The sequence below is a fragment of the Fukomys damarensis genome, unplaced genomic scaffold (genome assembly GCF_012274545.1).
Source record: "Fukomys damarensis isolate Sample0158 unplaced genomic scaffold, DMR_v1.0_HiC HiC_scaffold_29, whole genome shotgun sequence".
In the NCBI taxonomy this organism is placed as follows: domain Eukaryota; kingdom Metazoa; phylum Chordata; class Mammalia; order Rodentia; family Bathyergidae; genus Fukomys; species Fukomys damarensis.
In genome coordinates this window covers 18,417,486-18,430,540 of record NW_022900941.1, presented here as the reverse complement: position 1 = coordinate 18,430,540, position 13,055 = coordinate 18,417,486, and the positions used below count along the sequence as shown (strand labels likewise).

The 13,055-nt window shown below is 37.4% G+C and overlaps 1 long non-coding RNA gene and 1 pseudogene across 1 annotated transcript in view; both read left to right on the top strand.

The window, feature by feature from the left end:
- LOC104849651 overlaps nucleotides 1-1,990 on the top strand; it is a 54,337-nt gene extending 52,347 nt beyond the window's left edge. The window contains exon 3 of the long non-coding RNA XR_004514720.1: nucleotides 1,787-1,990. This is a non-coding gene — a long non-coding RNA (uncharacterized LOC104849651). The remainder of the gene's footprint in view (nucleotides 1-1,786) is intronic.
- Nucleotides 1,991-2,939: 949 nt separating this feature from the next.
- Nucleotides 2,940-12,755, top strand: LOC117283679 (annotated as a pseudogene).
- Nucleotides 12,756-13,055: the final 300 nt, after the last annotated feature.

Genomic DNA, 13,055 nt, shown 5'->3' with positions numbered 1-13,055 from the left:
AAAAAAAAAAAAAAAAGAAAGAAAGAAAGAAAAGAAAAGAAAATGACTCTTGGTAGGTGAAGACATCAAGTAAAGCAGTAATTCTAAAAGTTTCCACTTTTACAGTTAACATGAATAGCTTTTCTCTAACGTACAACTTCTTAATTTCTCTTTTCCATGATTTGGCTATTCTTTCTTTGTAAAGAGGATTTGTACTGGTCAGCTTTCCCACTACCAGAACAAAATACCTGACAATCTCACTCAAAAAACCAAAAAAACAAAACAAAACAATTGCCGGGCGTGGTGGCGCACGCCTGTAATCCCAGCACTTGGGAGGCTGAGGCAGGAGGGTCACTGTGAGTTCAAGACCAGCCTGGGGTACATAATGAGTTCCAGGTCAGTCTCAACTACATAGTGAGACCCTGTCTCAAAAAACCAAAAAAAGAAAGAAAACAAAATATCTGACAACCTCAGTTTGAGGAGAGGTTTAATTTGGCTCATGGGTTTCAGTCCGTGGTAGGCAAGGTCCAAGGCAGAAACATCATGGCAGAAAAGTGTGGCAGAGGAAAGTTGTTCAACTGATGGCATCAAGGAAGCAAAGAGGGAAAAGCCCAAAGAGGATGGACCAGGGACCAGACATAGTCCATATGGTCATGCCCCCATGAGTCACTATCTCCGAGTAGGCCTTGCCTCCTAATAGCTCATTCAGTTATGAACTCATGATTAGTTAACCCAATGATGAAGTTAGTGCCCTCACACTCCAACCACCTCTCCAGGAGTCTCTTAATTCAGTCAAGTTGACCATCAAGATTAACCACCATATTACCTTTTGGTAGATATGATTGCCAGTATGGTAGAATTTACCCCGGATAAGAAGTAGTCTTTATTCTGAACACAGATTTAACCTGCTCTGCTAGTCAGTGCCATGCTGCTGAGACAAAGCACCTGAGAAAATTGATTTAAAGGAGGAAAGGTTTATTTCAGCTCACAGTTTCAGATATTTCAGTCCATGGTCACTTGGCTTTGTTTTTAGGCAAAGCAAAACACCATGACACAGAGCACATGGTGGGGCAAAGCTGTTCACCTCATGGCAGTGAGGAAGCAGAGAGAGAAGAAAAGATTAGGTTCCCCACATCCCTTTAAGGGCTTGTCTGCAGTGATCTAATTTATTTCCACTCATCCCTGCCTACTAAAGCTTCTACTACCTCAAAATAGTGTAATTAGCTGGAGGCCAAGCCTTTAATACATAAGTTTGGGGGACATTTAAAATCCAAACCATATTACCTGCTGTCTGAACCTGTCATATGAACTTCAGCAGAGTGCCCTTAGCACTATCGAGTTTATTTCCCATATACAGATCATTTCTCAACAACAGAGTTATGGGCTTACTGAAAACAGGAACAGTGTCTACCCCTTTGGATCTTGATACTGAACGTATGTCATCCTCAATACTATTAACTGTTATTATGCTTTATATCAACAATGTTTCCAAAAGACCTCGTGCACTCATAGGCAGGGCTTTGGAAGAGGACTGCAGCTATCATTGACTTGCTGTGAGGAGATGGGGCCTGGTCGGGAGAGATGAGTCATGGGGAGCAGGACCTGCTAAGATGTATCTCCCTCGGGCTCCTCCCCTCACCATGACTTGATCAGTTTTCCTCCACCAGACTCTTCCACTATGTGCTTCCTACCTATGGAATAAAAATAGGAGCCAAAATGAACCTTTCCTCCTTTAAGCTGAGGTGTCAGGCATTATGTCTCATCAATAAGAAAGTAACTAAGATATTAACTTTTTAAAAATTTTCAGAGGATTAAGAACAAAAATTTGAGATTACGTTGTCTTCATTCAACACATTGGAGCACTGCCATTTGATGCCTAGACCTACAGGTAACACAAGAGAACAATGAATTATCACAGAAATCCAAAGAGCTCAGACTGAAGAGCAGTCCCTGGGAAAAGCCAAGAAGTTTGGACAGGAAAAAGAACCATGAAAGGACTTTCATAATTGAGCACAGCATCACACACCTGTAACTGCAGCTATTCAGGAGCCTAAGGCAGAAGAATTGCACATTCAAGTCCATCCTGAGCAACTTTTTAAAAGCCTGTCTCAAAATTTAAAAGAAAAGAAATTGGAGATGTAGCTCAGTGGTAGAGCTCTTGCCTAGAAAATGCGAGGCTCTGGGTTCGATTCCCAGTGCTGGGAAGGGAAAAAAACTTTGTAAGAAGGGAAAGATTCTTCTGATGGAATTACTCAAAATGGATAAATTTAGGGCAAGTTAAAGGCAGGAGGGCAGAGGTAAGGGGAAAAAATGAGAATCAAGACTTGCCATGTAGAGGTACATGATCCCAACAATGAATGTAACTGTACTGTATCCCTAAAATGTACCAATAAACTCAATTAAAGCTGAAAAAAAAATAAAAAGACATATCTTTGTGGGGGGGAGAGACATACATACGTATAAAAGGAATATGTACAAATATCTCTTCTTCCAAAAATAGAATTCAGAGAGTTTGCAAAAATTCATACCAGATAAATGCTAAAAGAAATTGGTTATGGAATTGAAACAAAGAAATAATGCTTAGAGAATAAAATAGAGAGTAAAGTTATACAAAATTCATGCTATGAGGAAAACATAATCCACTACATGAATCATTGTATAAATAAGGTAAAGACAAACCAATTTCCCAGGATAAATTTAATAATTTCCTTTTGAGGTCTTCAAACAAAAAATACTTTGATGGGCCAGGGATTTAGCTCAGTGGTGCTGCCACCTGCCTTGCAAGCACAAGAATCCGAGTTCAATACCTGGTACCCAAAAAAAAAAAAAAAAAAAATACTGTGCTCTTTGATGAAGAATATAAGTATCTTTAAAAAATATTCTTAAATATATCCAGTAAAATAAGCAGACAGGTATGCTATTGGGGCAGAGGAGAGGAAGGATCAAGCTCAGTGGGAATAATGGAAACGAGAGGCTCCAAAGCAACAGGATCATTTTCTGTCTGGTCTGGCTTAATTTGGGGATTTTTGCCCCCTGCTTTGGTAATACTGAGGATTGAACTCAAGACCTTTGCATAGAGCTACAACCCCAGTTCTTTGTTTTTTTTATGTTTTATTTTGAAATAAGGTCTTAGGTAAGTTAATTAGTTGCTCAAGCTAGGCTCCAACTTGCAATCCTCCTGCCTCAGCTTCCCAGGGTGTTAGGATTATAGGCATGTGCCAGCATGCTGGGCTTGGAGACAGATTCTTTTAAAAATATCTGTTTCTCAAAATGTGATCTATAGACCATCACTACAAATTAAAGTACTTTTTTTTTTTAACCAGGGCTCAAACTCAAGACCTTGCACTTGTGAGGCAGGCTCAGTGCCACTGAGCTAAATTTCTGGCCCTAGTTTTTTAAAAATGTAGTCTCCTAGGATCTCCCCAAAATACAATAAATCAGAATTATTTAGGGAAAAAACTTCAGGAAGGTAGCATTTTTTAAAAGTTTCCAAACTATTTCCAATGTACACTGATGTTTAGGAACCTTTAACTAGAACCAAATTTTTCAGTCTATGGATAGATTTGTCATGGGTATGAAATCAATTCATAATAAGTACTTTAAAAATGAAATACCAAGAGCAAACCTCACATCCCCAAGCTGAAAAATTTTATGGATAAGAAGGTATCTTTGAAATTAAACGGTAGCAGACATGTATCAAGGAATAGTACAGAGATTTGATCCCTTTATGAATTATGTGATATATAAATGTGTGGAAAAGGCAACTACTGGACAACAGAATAATATTGGAATAATAGTACTCCCGTGTTTAAGCTTTGGAGATTAGACACCAAGTTCTCTGATGTCTTGGAATTGACATTTCTGAGGAAGGTATAAAAAATCATAGTGAATATGAAAAAATAATAGCACCATGTTAGAGGATTTGCAATTAGTTTCAATAATAGCTGTTCAGCAGAGAAATTCATGCCCCTCTTTAAAGGGTCTGGTCTACTATGATGTATAAATAAATAAATAAATTCATGTACATCACACAAAAATTTTTGCTAAATAAAAAATAAAGCTGAAATAGTAAATAGGTAAGACTGACTATATCAGGATACACACAAGTTACTGGGACATGGAATTAGGGGGGCTGGGGATGTGGCTGAATGGCTCAGGGTACCATGTGCAAGCCCTTAGATTCACTCCACGGTTCCCCCTCACCAAAAACAAACTGGAATTGGGGTAATTATTATTTAGGATAAATCTTGTAAATAAACATAGATTATTATATGAAATACATATAAATTAACATAAATAAAACATAAGTTTTTACATGCGTGTGTGTGTGTATATATATATATATATATATCCTATAGTGATTATGAAATATATATGCCATTATAAGGTCAGATATGTATATTATATTTATAATAGCTCTGTACTTTTCCCCATGAAAATAAACCACAACATTCATATATATGCCTATAAGGTCAGATATGTATATTATATTTATAATAGCTCTGTACTTTTCCCCATGAAAATAAACCACAACATTCCCTGTGAACTGCTTTCTCCACTGTTAATATTATTGTATTTTTTTTCTTGGTACTGGAGATCAAACTCGAGTCCTTGTGCTTGTGAGGCAGCTGGCAGAACCACTGAGCTAAATCCCCGGCCCTCTCTGCTGTTATTATTAAGCTCTGAGCAGCACTGAGTCTGAAATCATCCCAGTGAGAACTTGTAGCCAGGTAGGAGTTATGTATCCTAACCTGTCAGACCAGCTAGGGCAGAAGTTAGACACATTTGTGAGATTCAGAAGTTAGACAAAAACTGGAAACTGAACACAGGTCTAGAGACCTAAACAAACTCCCTGAAGATCTGCCCAAGGTCCTCTTTAAGAGAGAATTTGGGGTCCAGCTAACAGAAATGGAATGAGTGAATCTAGGCTCATTTCTATAACTGAACAGCAGTTCTCCTATTGGCCACTTTCTCCCTCTCTTCCCCAACTAAGTCTCTTAAAAAGCTGATCTTGGCCGGGAATTTAGCTCAGCGGTTCGGTGGCCTGCCTTGCAAGCACAAGGACCGGTGTTCAATCCCCGGTACAAAAAAAAACCAAAAAACTGATCTTGGCCTAGGGATTTAGTTCAGTGGTTCCGGCACTCGCCTTGCAAGTGAAAGGACCGGAGTTCAATCCTTGGTACTAAACAAAACAAAACAAACCTGATCTTTCTGAATGGACAGTTGAGGCATCTCTTCCTGCCTTTTCCACCTAGGAAATGCCTGTTTTTCACAGCCAACCTGAATTTCTACATCCTTGATGAAAATTTCCCAAAACCACAGTCCAGACTCCTTTCTCTGAATTTTTTTTTTCTATTTACAGTATTGCGGATGGAACCCAGAGCCTCAAGCATGTTAGGCAAACATTACCATTTAGCTATACCCTCAGCCCTAAACTTTTTAATCACAATTTTTCCTTTATGAATTCTTACATTCACTCAAAACAAATACTTACTAAGCAGCTATTGTGTGTAAGTACTGTGATGGTAGGACATTCACATGGCTTTCAACTGTCTATACCACTGGGGCAAATTACTTATATTGTTGGACTATATGTCAAACAGGAATCGTTAACTAACTGGCTGTTAATATGCATTTTGCTTCCCACCTATCTTTTTTTCTTTTTCTTTTTAATTTGGATAATAACAAATGCAGTGAGAACATGAAAGTTCGGAGCAAGTAGCTGTGCTCATTTTCCTGTAGCTTTATAATACAAGGCTGCTCCTGTATAGATATGACCTTCTTTTGTTGTTGTTTTTTTTTTTTTGGTACCAGGAATCAAACTTGGGTCCTTGTACTTGTGAAGCAGGCAGCTGAACCACTGAGCTAAATCCCCGGCCCTAGATATGACCTTCTTAAACATATTCAATATGCCAGAAATGTATCTGAACACATTCCAAACATCATTTATCCTAAAAAAGCAAGCCTGCTAAATATGTTATAAACTTTTTTGTTTTAATTTGATCCACCAGAATGCTTAAATGAATACATAATATAATCTCATCTCCCTAGGAATACCCTAAGATGAAAGCTAAGGATGACTCGGTTCTTTCTTTGTTAAACAAGCTTTAGGAGGGAAAATAATTACCTTTATTTGCTTTTTTAAGCAATAAAATCAAAATTTTTAAATATCTCCATGGGATCAAAAATATATACTAGACTTCCATGATTGACTAGTTTGAAACAGCTGCAAAGGTGGTACGTTAGCTTTTAAAATACAGAATGCTATCAATTTGTAAAATTTTTGAAAACACAACCACAGACAAAAAAATTTAAAGCCATCTATAATTTTGCCACCTATAGAATAACACTTAGTTCTAGATTTGACTTTATCCTCTAGTTTATCAAATATTTCATGAAATCTTTGGATTTATTGGCCCTAATGCTAAGACTTTATCATCCATCCTTTGACATAATAGTAGAATTAAGTAGAAGAAAAGAATGTGGAACAGGCAATCTGTTCAGAGAAAATTCATTATGTACCTTTCTTAATGTAGCTATTAACATGGAGAGAAAAACTGTTAACAAAAGGTAACTATCACCAGGACAAGATATGCTATTATTGCCTTAATAACCAAATTACTCTGTGATATTAGTTTCGCTCCAGAACGTTATATCCTTAATAAGAAGTGCCAGGATGGGATGTGCTCTGCATTTTCACACTCATTTACTGCAATACCTCAGAGCATCATAGAATGTTCAATTGAAATGTAATTTTCCAGCTAAGTTACAGCTCTACAAAGGGTTAGGGAAACCCAAACCCTAGATTTCATCCTAGAGATTTTGAAGTTTAATGTTATTATGACTATTTCACATGCCAAGGTAAACCCAACGGTGTTAAGTTACACTTGTGGGATGGAGTAAAACTACAATTACCAACTTAACAACTGACTTATACCAAAAGCCAGAGACTTAAACTGCTGCTTTAAAAGAGACATAACTAATGTCAGTACTGGGAAGATGAAAGTAACTTGACTCCTACATGCTGATGTCAATATGCCAATACACATCTAACTATGATGATGATATTAAAATAGAGATCAGAAGGTCTAAGCATGGCTTTCAAGTCTAGACCAAATTAAATTGGATCAAAGACCAAAGGTATTTTAACAACAATCAAACTTCATTCTATTATGTTTAATTGCAAGTACACTTATCATAATTTATTTCCAAGAATTTCAGATATCTGGCTAGTACTCTGGATTTTATTTTTAACCTAAGAGTTCAAGGACAGAGATATCTTAAGAATCTAAACCTATAATGGCACATTTATAGGTAATTATATGCTGTGGGATATATAACATGATTCCCTGATCTTTTGATAACACTAGGACCCATTGAATAAGAGCCCAAGTGAAAGCAGCAATTCAAAATTTCCTTCCTTTGTGATTTTTTTTTGGTCTAAACCTAACCATTACTTTTACATTGTTTGAGCCTATTGTATTAAGGGCAGGGAAAGCCTGATAAGAGCAAAGGAAAGCCTTAACACAGTTTAGAGAAGGCAACATGGATTTCCTCCAGAATCCACCCAGGGACCCACCCTAGGGGGCTGCAACCATGGGAATTTCCTACTGAAGGATGTACCCACCTATAGCTTAATTTTCACCATAAAGCTGATGGGACTTGGAATATGGAGCATTCTCTAAATTTAAGCAAAATCAAGTACCACAAGTTAGACTTCAGGTGAATTTCTCTGTCTTATGGATGCCAGCATATTGTCCAGAAGACCAGGAAGAGAAAGGTTTTTCTCCTGCATCTCCAATGAACTGTGAAGAATTGCAATTCTATGCCTGAGGACAGCAAACACACAAAGACTCAGAAGAAAAAAGCCATTAAAGTCACTTCTGAAAACTGATGAATGTTACATATTATACTCGCAAGATATCCTTTCCAAAAGGATTTGCTTCTTTCCACTGTCAACTTGCAGCTGTGACTGTCGCATTCTTGGAGTAAAACTATGCTCCACGTCCACTTAAACCTGATCTGCTTCTGAAAGCTACCAACCACAAATATGCAGCCACTGGAACATCTCGACCTCCCATCGCTATAAACACTTTGGATGCTGCTTGATTTATTAACCTGGTGAGTTATTCTACTAGAACAATGATTCTCAACATGGGGTGATTTTAACCCCTTCCCCTGGGACATTTGGCAGTGTTTGGGAACATTTTGATTGTCATAACTGAGTTGGGGAAGCGGGTATTTGCTACTGACATCAGGGATGGATGGAGCCCAGAGATGTTGTTAATCATCCTACAAGGCATAGAACAGCCCTCCACAGCAAAAATTATCTTGCCCAAAATGTTAGTGGTGCCAAGGATAAAACGCTCTGAGCTAAAGTTCGACTTTTTTAAAAACTTCTCTGTGGAAATAGGCATATGCGGCTGAGGAAATACAGAGTAGCAATGTATTTATCTGCTCCCCTACTACCACCCCTCAATACCCTCTTCTCTACTTTTGTATAACTGGTCACCATTTTGCTTTCATCTAAATCCATGGCTTCCTACTGAAAAACACAAATGGTCACTTTTAGCACAAAACAAATGTTGTTCTCTTCCAGGAGCCAAATGGTAAGTGCTAACTTTTCAAGTGACTTCAACTGTTTGATGAATTGGGCTTCTCTAGCTGGTGAAGAAAAACAACCCAGATAATGGTCTCTGCAGCTGTTGGTGGGTTTGAGTGCTGTGTATTTTTTCCATAGATTAGCTGCCCTGGCTTCTCAATTCATGCACTTGACCGAGCAAATTGTTTTATTCCTAAAATATAGTAGTCAAAAAAAAATCAGAGGAACCTAGAAGGAAACATGAAATCACGGGAAAGATGAGGCTACCACCTGATCACCTCAGTTTCCAGAAAAATCCAAGTCTTGAGATGCCATGGCCACCTGCTGAAGTTCAGGAAAAGTAACATTGGAAGAAGACAAGCATGCTAATAAAAAATAAAATAAAATAAAAAACAAGCATGCTAATAAGGATGAAATGACAAGCCAATCTAGAAATAGAGGTTGAGAGGCAGAGCAGACCACATCCTTTTCATAACTCCCTCATTACCATCCCCCCAAATATAGGCCTTGCCTGTCTTCTTTTAAAGGCATGGTACTATAATCTACATCTTCCCTTGGTTACAGATCACAGAATTTTCATCCTATTCTAATAAAAAAGTAGAGATTTCCAAGATGTTCAAGTCTGCCCTTACATGGTATCATCCTTTGACATGGAGCACATTTTCATTCCAAGTGCCTAGGTTACAGTGGACTGGGAATCTAGCTCAGTCGTTCTGCCTCCTGCCTTGCAAGTGCAAGGTCTTGAGTTTGATTCCCGTTACAAAATTAAAAAGTCAAGTGCCTGGGCTACAAAGAATATATTGTAATATGAACAAAAAAGCCACATGATGACAAAATACCATATACCTTTATATAAAAAGACTTGGCAGAGTGATATAAAAGAAGGTCCTTTGCTCAGATAAGATTTCATACTGTCTATCACAGTGTTTGAAGGCCTACCATCAGAGATCCAGTCCTACTTGCTCCTTACACTCGTTTTAGAAGTGTAGTTTGTTATACTTCAGTTTCCCTTTATCATGATGTTTCCTAAGTGAAAAACGCTCTGCTCTTCGATCTCCTCACTCTTATCTTCCTTTTCCTTAAAATTAGCCTCAGGTGTCATTTAGAGAACTTCCCTTTTGATCCTACCTCCCACAATGCTTCTGTTCTTCTACAATGTCCGGTTCATAACCTCATCATACTTAAGACAGTTTCACATTTCAGTTGATCGTGAAAGTTTAGTGAGAAACAACAACAAAGTTTAGGGAACATAATGTTCTCTGGAGGAATTTGCTAAAAATACAGATTCCTTTGCTTTGTGCAAATTTTTATTCTGTAATTGTGAGGTGGGCCCAGGAACCGCATTTGTAAATAATGCCTTTCTAGTGATTCTTTTTAACATTTTCAGTTTTATCAAAGTATAATTGACTTTTTCTTATTTTTACTCTTGCTAGGCAGGCACTGTGCCCTTAAGGTACATCCTCGGCCCTATAGTTGACATTTTAAAAATTGTGTACATGTAAGGTCTGCACCTGTGGTACTTAGTTTTAAGTATACCTTGCAAAATGATTCCCACAATCGAGCTAATTAACATACCCATCCTCTCACATAGTTTCCTCTTTGTGTGTGTAATGAGATCATTTAAAATCTACTCTTTTGGAAAATTTCTAGCATGCTTTATTATTAACTATAGTTACAATACAGTACATTAGGTCTCCAGGACATACTCATCTTAAAACTGAAAGTTACGAGATTTCTCTGCCTCCCAGCTCCTAGCAACTACTATTCTACTGTTTCTCTAAATTCAACGTTTTAGAGTCCACATGGAAGTGATACCATCCAACATTTGTCTTTCTGTAATCCCTAGTGATTCTAATGCTGATTTCCAACAACCACACTGGAGAACTTGGTCTTGTTGATACTCCCAGCTTCTTGATGCTCAGGATAGAACCCATCTTTATTTCATTTTCATCTCCTCAACCCTGGTCCAGACCTAGCACAGGGAAAGCCATGCTTGAAAAAAGGTTGTTGAAAGAATGAGTCCTGAAACATTTCCAACTAAAATTGCAACTATCAAATTCTTAATGTGGAGTATTTTAAAGTACAAAAATAGGAAAATAAATTAGAAGGCAGAGGTGGTGGAAAGTCCCTGAAGCCAAATGTCCAGTTGCTCCACATTTTGCCAAGCAACACTGTGCTTCACTTCTGCCATTGACTCTCAGTACTAAGCTGCCCTCTGCCCACCATGCCTGGGGTTACACTGATCAACTACCTGTAGGCTTTTATATTATCGTTATACTGCATCCCACATCAATCTAGTATTGCAGTCAAGGAGACATTGTGCTTTGTGTTAAAAGCTTTCTTATACTTTTTTATCATTCTTTTTTTCTTTTTTAGCTTTAAGGTATAATTGATGTACAAAAACATGCACACTGAATATGTACATCTTGATGAGTTTGGATATATTGCACATATCCATATATCCATGATATCATCACTACAACTAAGGCACTAAATATATTCATCATCCCCCAAAATTTCCTTGTTTTTTTGTAAGAAAACTTAACATGAGATCTATTCTAACATTTTAAAGTGCACGATACACTATTGCTAACTATAATCACTATGTTGTATAGTAGCTAGAACTTAATCATCATCCGTTCTCAAAATTAGTACTGTCCAACCTGAAATATCATATTACTTTGGGCAAATATAAAGGAAGGTCTGTATTCACATATTAGTAAAATCAGGAAAGGAATACAGAAACCCTAGTTTTTAAAGCAAAGTCTCACATGTTCTCTCTGTGGTATAGATGTTAGCTGGATTAGGAAAAAAAGGAATACGTGTGCACATATGTGGCTGTATGGTTAAATATACCCTGCCCAAGAATTTTCTAGTTTCCTCTTAGACCAAAATGAGTTTGATTTTTTTTATCCTGTATTTTCCCATCCTAGTTCACTAGGAACTGAGAATATTCTTCCACCCAACCTGTAGGGCCAAAGAATTGTGTGTTTTGGAATGTTGTTTTGTTTTCAGGCTGTGTGATGTTAAGGGCTTGATTACTAATACAGTGGTGTAGCAAGGATTTCTTTTGGGGAGGTCTTAATACCATATGTCAACAAATACTAAGAAAACAACATCCCTTCCTGTCTCCATCACGTACACACACACATGCACACACACACACACACACACACACACACACACACACACACACTCCACATTCTGACTTGCTTGCTTCCCTATAATACCCTTTCCTTTCTAAAATGATTTCCAAGACAGGCATGGTGGCATGATGGAGCACACTTGGAATCCCCATCATTTAGGAGGTGGAGGCCAGAGTATCACAGTGAGTTTGAGGCCAGCCTGAATTACACAGTGAAATGGTCTCAAATAACCAAAAATTAATTAATTAAAACTTATGAATTACTTATTTCTGGAATTTTCCATTTATTATTTTCAGGGTGAGGTTGACCACTTGTACCTGACACTGTGAATAAGGTGAGAAGAAATAAAAGGACTTCCATTTAAATACTTTTTAAATAAACTTTTTATTTTGGAACAGTCTTAGATTTATAGAAAAGTCGCCAAGACAGTACAGGGAATTCTCATAAGTCTTTCATCAGTTTCTTCTAATGTTATAATTTTACATAACCTTGATCTATTTGTCTAAACCAGAAGATGACAAACTTTGCAGCAGCCTGCAGAAAGGGATAGTACTCTCACCTTACCCATAGTTTCAGTTACTTTTGGTCAACCTCTGTCCAAAAACGTTAAAAAGAAAATTTCAGAAATAAGTAATTCGCAAGTTTCAAATTGCATTTGCTTCTGAGTAGTATTACAAAATCTCAGGCAATCCCACCCCTTTACACCAGAATGTGAATTATCCCCCCTTTTTTTTTTCCAGTACCAAAATTAAACTCAGGACCTTGAACTTGCCAGGCAGGCACAGTGCCACTGAGCTACACCCCCAGCTCCTATCTCTTTGTCCCCCATATACACTACCCTGCTGTCAGTTTATAGCTAGGGTATCATGTGCACTCGTGGTATCTCAGTGCCTGTTTTCAAGTAACCCTTATTTTATTTAATAATGGTCTCAAAGTTCAGAGGCAGCAATCTGGAAATTTTATTACAGTGTATTATTACAATTGTTCTTATTACTGTTAATCTCCTACTGTGCCTGATTTATAATTAAATTTAATCATAGGTATGTATGCACAGGGAAAAATCATAGAAGATATAAGGTCCAGTTCTTACTATCCATGCTTTCAGATATGACTAGATAAGAGAAGGCTACTGTATTCAAGTTTTTAAATGTATAAAAAAATCAAAAGAAGATTGTAGTTCAGGATACATGAAAATTATATCAAATTCAATTTTAAGTTTCCTTAAGTAGAGTTTTATTGGAATACAATCATGCCCATTCTTTCATATACTGTTGAACCATTTTAGCATTACGATGGCAGAGTCGATAGAGAATCAGAAACCAATTTGC